Below are 6000 nucleotides of genomic sequence, written 5' to 3' on the forward strand. Positions count from 1 at the left end.
CACACTGGTGCTTGATCTGTCTTCTAACCTATGATTCCCTCTTCCCCCTATTCTATGCCCCCCTCAACCTTCCTGTTACCCCATGACCTCCTCTCTCTTCCTCTTCTCCCCCTCTCTTCTTCCCAGTTCCCACTCCCCCCCACCCCTCACCGTGTTCCCCATCTGTTCAGAAGATCTTGCCTCATTCCTCTTCTCTGGGGTACCATGCATATCTCTTAGGTTCTTTCCTGTTGCCCAGACTCTCTGTCAGTGGAAGTGCAGACTGGCACTTTCCTGATCCATGTCTAAAATCCATATATGAGTGACTACATACCATGTTTGTCCTTTTGTGATTGGGTTACCTCACTCAAGATGGTTTCTTCTAGTGCCATCCATTTATTTACCTGCGAATTTCAAGATCCCATTGTTTTTTTTTCTGCTGAGTAGTACTCCATTGTGTAGATGTACCATATTTTCCCTATCCACTCTTCAGTTGAGGGGCAGCTATGTTGCCTCCAGGTTCTGGCTATTACAATAATGCTGCTATGAACATAGTGGAGCAGATGTCCTTGTTGTATGAATTTGCCTCTTTTAGATATATGCCTAACAGTGGAATTGCTGGGTCTTGTGGTAGATTGATTCCCATTTTCCTGAGGAATCTCTATACTGCTTTCCAAAGTGGGTGTACAAGTTGGCACTCGCACCAGCAGTGGAGGAGTGTTCCCCTCTCTCCACATCCTCTCTAGCATAAATTGTCGTTGGAGTTTTTGATTTTAGCCATTCTGACAGGAGTAAGGTGGTATCTCAAAGTTGTCTTGATTTGCATTTCCCTGATGGCTAAGGATGTTGAGCACTTTCTTAAGTGTCTCTCAGCCATTTTAGACTCCTCTATTGAGAATTCTCTAATTAGTTCTGTACCCCACCTTTTAATCAGATCCTTAACATATCTTTCATCTTTCCCTTACGGTACTGTCTCTATAGCTCCTTGGAAAAAAGTTTCTTTCACAAATACTTCTTTTGGTAAGTGTTTTAGTTTATTCATTTAAACAATTTAGTTTAGGTGATGTTCAGGGCTAGGGTTAGTTCATAGTGTCTATTGGGTGTGGAGTCTTCTGGGTGTAGATCAAATGCTTTATGGGGTTTAAGCTATGCTGTGGTTAATCCAAGCACACTTTCCAGTATGCTTATCTTGTTACAAATTGTCTCTTTTCATAAACTTGTTGATCGGTATTAGGTATAAGAGATCATTAGTCTAATTTGAGGAGGCTGTCGGTCATGTGTACATACTTCATTGCTCTATTCAATTAAGCTCTCTATTCTTAATTTACTAATAAATCCTCCTTTGTCCTTTAGATTTCATAAAGGATAGCATGTACGTTCTTAGTAAGAAAATATAGCCCATTACTTCCCAACCCATAGGCTACACCTTGACCTAACATCTTTATGGTGTTCTCTTGCTTACTTTTGTTCTTTTTTAAGGTTTGCTGAAGATGGTGGTATATAGGTTGGATTAGCAAGGGGTGGTGAGGTATTACAGATTTTATTGATTGTAGAACAGGCTCCTCTAGATGGATATAAAGTGCTGCCAAATCCTTTGAGTTTTAAGCTGTGGCCAGTAGTTCTCAGGCAAATAGTTTTGTTATTTAATTATTTAAGTTTAAAACTAAGCATAGTGGGCTATATAATCCCAGTTTGGATCTTAGCTGTCATGTATTAGTATAACTGGAATTACCTTCGTTGTTGGTTTAGGTCCAACAATGAATTTTCACATATTAGTTGGGTTTTAATTTTATTTACTTATATTTAAAAACACGTTTTATGCCAAGAATAATTAGTTTGGGTTAATTGTATGACCTCGATGGCTGGAACGAAATTTACCAACCCTCTGTGAGGGACAACTAAGTCAAACTTTCGTTTATGGCTTAATTTTTATCACTGCTGAGTCCCGTGTGGGCATGGCTAGGCAGTCTTTAGCAATTAGTATGAGCTTGATACCCTCTCCTTAGAGTTTAAGATAAAAACCTAGAGATTTGACACTGTTGTAGGGAGTTTTGCATGTGTAATTCTACCTCCAATTAATTATAAGGCCAGGACCAAACCTTTTGTGTTTATGGGATTAAAAATCCATGTAAGCATTTTCAGTGCTTTGCTTTATATATTAAGCTACATGAACAGCAAAAAAAAATCAATACTGGAATTCTACTTGTAAATTTTGATCTATATAGGCATTAGAGGGATGGCAGATTATTGTGTTAAATTTTTACAAATACTAAAATTCAAGTCACATTTGGTGAATTTCTAGAATGGTGGAGAGAGCTTGGTAGTTGAAGTCTGACCTTGATGCCTTGACGGCTATGGTGAGTCACAGCGTAGCGAAAAATAAAAAATACCAGAGGCACAAGACCACAGTTGTGTTGGGCATGGGCTGATTAGACCCGTACCATCGAAATGTCTTGTTTAAGGGGAACGTATGGACGATAAAACATTCTATGGCCCTGAAGTAAGAACCAGATATCTGATAAAGTTTCACTTTAGTCACCCCCGAGTTAAAATGGGCCCAGAGAGAGAAGAGGGGCAGATATGGGCAGGTTGCTGGTTTCTCGGAGGATGGTAGATAATTAGACCAGATGGGGGAGGGGATAGTCATATGGAAAAGCAGGGATATGACGGAAATGGGGTATGTAAGATAATACAGGTATATTTAAGGGACATAAACTTATTGTAATTAAGTAATAGACATGGTGGAGTGTATATTATGTTAGAATAGCATAGTATGTCTTAGTTCATTAGTAAGTAATATATGCTTATATGCTAGGAGGAGATAATTTAATGTACGATATACATAAATGTATCATGGACTATGTAAATTTATGTACAAGAAGTAGTTTAATTAGAATTTCAGCTTTGGGTGCTAATGGTAGGGGGTAAACCTTCCTTCTTGATGTCCTGAGAAGATAGAAGTTGACAAGACCAGAGTAATTTTTATACTATCAGGACATTTAGGTGAATTTTAGGATGCTGTCTTCAATTATGCTTGTGATTGGTATAAGGATAACGATGGTAACAAAGTAGGTGATTGAGGCTAGTTGACCGATGGTAATGGATGGGTATTCTATGGGCTGTTCTCTGATTTAGGTTAGTAGTTGTAGGTCTGCTACTAGAATTCAGTATATGGTTTGTGTGATAGAATGGAAGATTATGGTGCGGTGTTTTGATGTGTGAAGCAGAGGTAATACAGATAGGATTGAGATAGAGAGGGTCAGGGCTAGAACACTGCCTAGTTTGTTAGATAGATCATAGGATAGCATATGCAAACAGAAAATGTCATTCTGGTTTAATGTGTGTGGGAGTATTGAGTGGATTTGCAGGAGTGTAATTGTCTGGGTCTCCGAGAATATCCGGGAAAAACAATCCTAAAATTATGAGAGCGGTTAATAGTAAGAAGACCCCCAACAGGTCTTTGATTGTGTAATATGGGTGGAATGGGATTTTATCTGCATCTGAGTTTAGGCCTGATGGATCATTAGGTCCTGTTTCGTGGAGGAGTAAGAGGTGAACTGTGAATAGGGCAGGGATGATGGATGGTAGGACAAGGTGAAACGTGAAGAATCGAGTGAGTGTGGCTGCTAGGACCACAGGCGTTGGCTCAGAGAAAGAGGGAGAGTTTGGGGTTGAGGCAAGGTCTCATGTAGCCCCATCTAGCCTTGCTCTTCTGATCCTCCTTCCTCCACCACTAATGTGCTGGGATTACAGACCTTCACATTCCAGCTCAGTTTTGTGAGCGGCTGAAGGCTGAACCCAAGGTTTCACCCATGCTAGCAAGGACTCTACACACCCAACTAAATCTACAACCTCTTGAACCCTTTGTTTTGTTTTTTTGTTTTGTTTTGTTTTGTTTTTTATAAGACTAAGTTTTGCTGTGTAGCCCAAGTTGGCTGCAAACTCTCTCTCTGTGTCTCTCTGTCTCTGTCTCTCTCCCTCCCTCCCTTCCTCTCTCTCTCTCTCCCTGTCTTGTATCAGTCTCCCAAGTTGTGGTAATCTGCAGTTGGTTTAAATCCAGAGGACCAGTTGTGTTGATAGATATAGGTGCAGTGTATGCCTGGTATCAAATTCATGGGAGGAAGTTTCTAAGCATACACACAGATACACACACACACACACACACACACACACACACACGGAGGGGAGAGACAGACAGATAGACAAGGGGCATGTCTAGGATGGTTGATCTTCGTTGTCAGCTTGGCTGGATTTGAAATCACCCAGGAGACTACCCTGTAGGTGCGTCTGTGAGGGTGTGCACAGAGAAGTTTGAATGAAGAGGGACAACTAACCCTGAAAGTTGGCAGGTTCTAAAAACTCTATAAAAACTCTAGGCTGACGTTCCTGAGTAGCTTATGGATACACACTGCCATCTACTGGCTGAAGACGTCTCAGAACACCCGGACTCAAGGAAAGGAAGGAAGCTTGATCCCGATGAGTAATGGGAGTTTTAAAGAATTTGCAGCCAGGACATTAAGACAGAAAAGGATCTTAGCCTAGGACTGTCTCATTGCTTATTATGAGAACAGCAAGGCTCTCTGGCTCCTCCATGGAGAGTGTGTTGGGTCCCAACTACGTGTGAAGGAGGAGTACGAACCGTCCGAACAGCTTGCTCGCCAGCACACCAGGAGTTGGAAGAAGCATGCTAGAAAAAAAAAAAACTTGCTTGAAGATCAGGACTTGAAGTGCGTTCATATGGGTGATTTGGCTCAAGAAGTCTCGTCCCTAGACATCATGGAGTCCTGCAAGATGGTTCTTCCCCAGAGCATGCCAAAAGATGCACAGAAGATGGCGCAGATCCTGGAGGACATGGGGACTACAGAATATGAGCTGAGAGTCACCATCAGCTACTGGAGTTTGCCTTCTGATGCGCCATCACAGTTCTAGGTGGTGCTAAAATTTATTCAGGCCGTGTTACGAAAGCTGCTGCTGATGCAGATGATGTCCAGTTGGCATTCCAGTCTAGTGATAGCCAGTCTTTCATCTCTCCTCCCACGAGAGACTTTTTTATTAGCTATAGCAAGACAAAGAAATCAAACCCCTTTGCTGCTGATCAAGCCGTACTCGGGTACTAGATTGCCACCTGATAGACAATGTTTAACTGCCTCAAATGATGGGCCTAAGTCTTTACAAAACAAGGCATCTACTTTAGGAAGAACAACAATTCCACGGTGAAGGGTTGGTTCAACCTCTAGCAGATCAAATACTCCCACGGTAGGGCCACCAACTCCAACTAAACTGTCTCAACTAAAGTAGGCACTCCAGTGTCCCTCACTGTCTCAACTAAAGTAGGCTCTCCAATGCCCCTCACAGGACAAAGGTTTACAGTACAGATGCCCACTTCTCAGTCCCCTGCTGTGAGAGCTTCAATCCCTGCAACATCAGCAGTTCAGAATGCTCTGATTAATCTGTCCATTAATGGGATCCAAACACATTCTTATTACTGCTAATATCATATCACAAAATGCAGTCAGTGGGTCAGCACTGAAGAGAAAACGTGAAGATGATGGTGACAACAACTATGATGATAATGATGGTAACTATGATAATTTGTAATCCAGCCTTGATGCGTGTAACATGTATACTCAGTCTTAGTTCCTTTGTGTGAGATTAAATAAGTATGTTATATGTTTTAAAGCTGTATTTTAGAAACTGGCATTTAATAAGTATACTTATTATGATTTTCAATTGAAATGTTCAGTTTTAATAGAACCAGTAATGGTTTTTCATCAACTTTCATGCATAAAAATATTAAAAATGTCATTTATATATAAAAAAGGACAAGACCTGAAGGTGTGACACCACGCAGCCCCAGTGACAAGACAGGCAGAAGAATTGAATGTGCCCTGCTGACTGGTCCCCACCTCATCCCTGCAGGCCCATCTGTGCACCTTAGGTCAGTCCCCATGGCTGCTGGGACACCATATGGCCCCAGGATACACTCACAGCTCTGAAGTCTCCATCCTCTAGTCAGAGGTC

At 41.5% G+C, this 6000-nt stretch overlaps 1 pseudogene; it reads left to right on the forward strand.

The window, feature by feature from the left end:
* The first annotated feature begins 4755 nt into the window (after window positions 1–4755).
* LOC101828444 lies at window positions 4756–5577 on the forward strand (annotated as a pseudogene).
* The last annotated feature ends 423 nt before the right edge of the window (window positions 5578–6000 follow it).

This window comes from Mesocricetus auratus, unplaced genomic scaffold (genome assembly GCF_017639785.1).
Source record: "Mesocricetus auratus isolate SY011 unplaced genomic scaffold, BCM_Maur_2.0 Super-Scaffold_100007, whole genome shotgun sequence".
Classification (NCBI taxonomy): domain Eukaryota; kingdom Metazoa; phylum Chordata; class Mammalia; order Rodentia; family Cricetidae; genus Mesocricetus; species Mesocricetus auratus.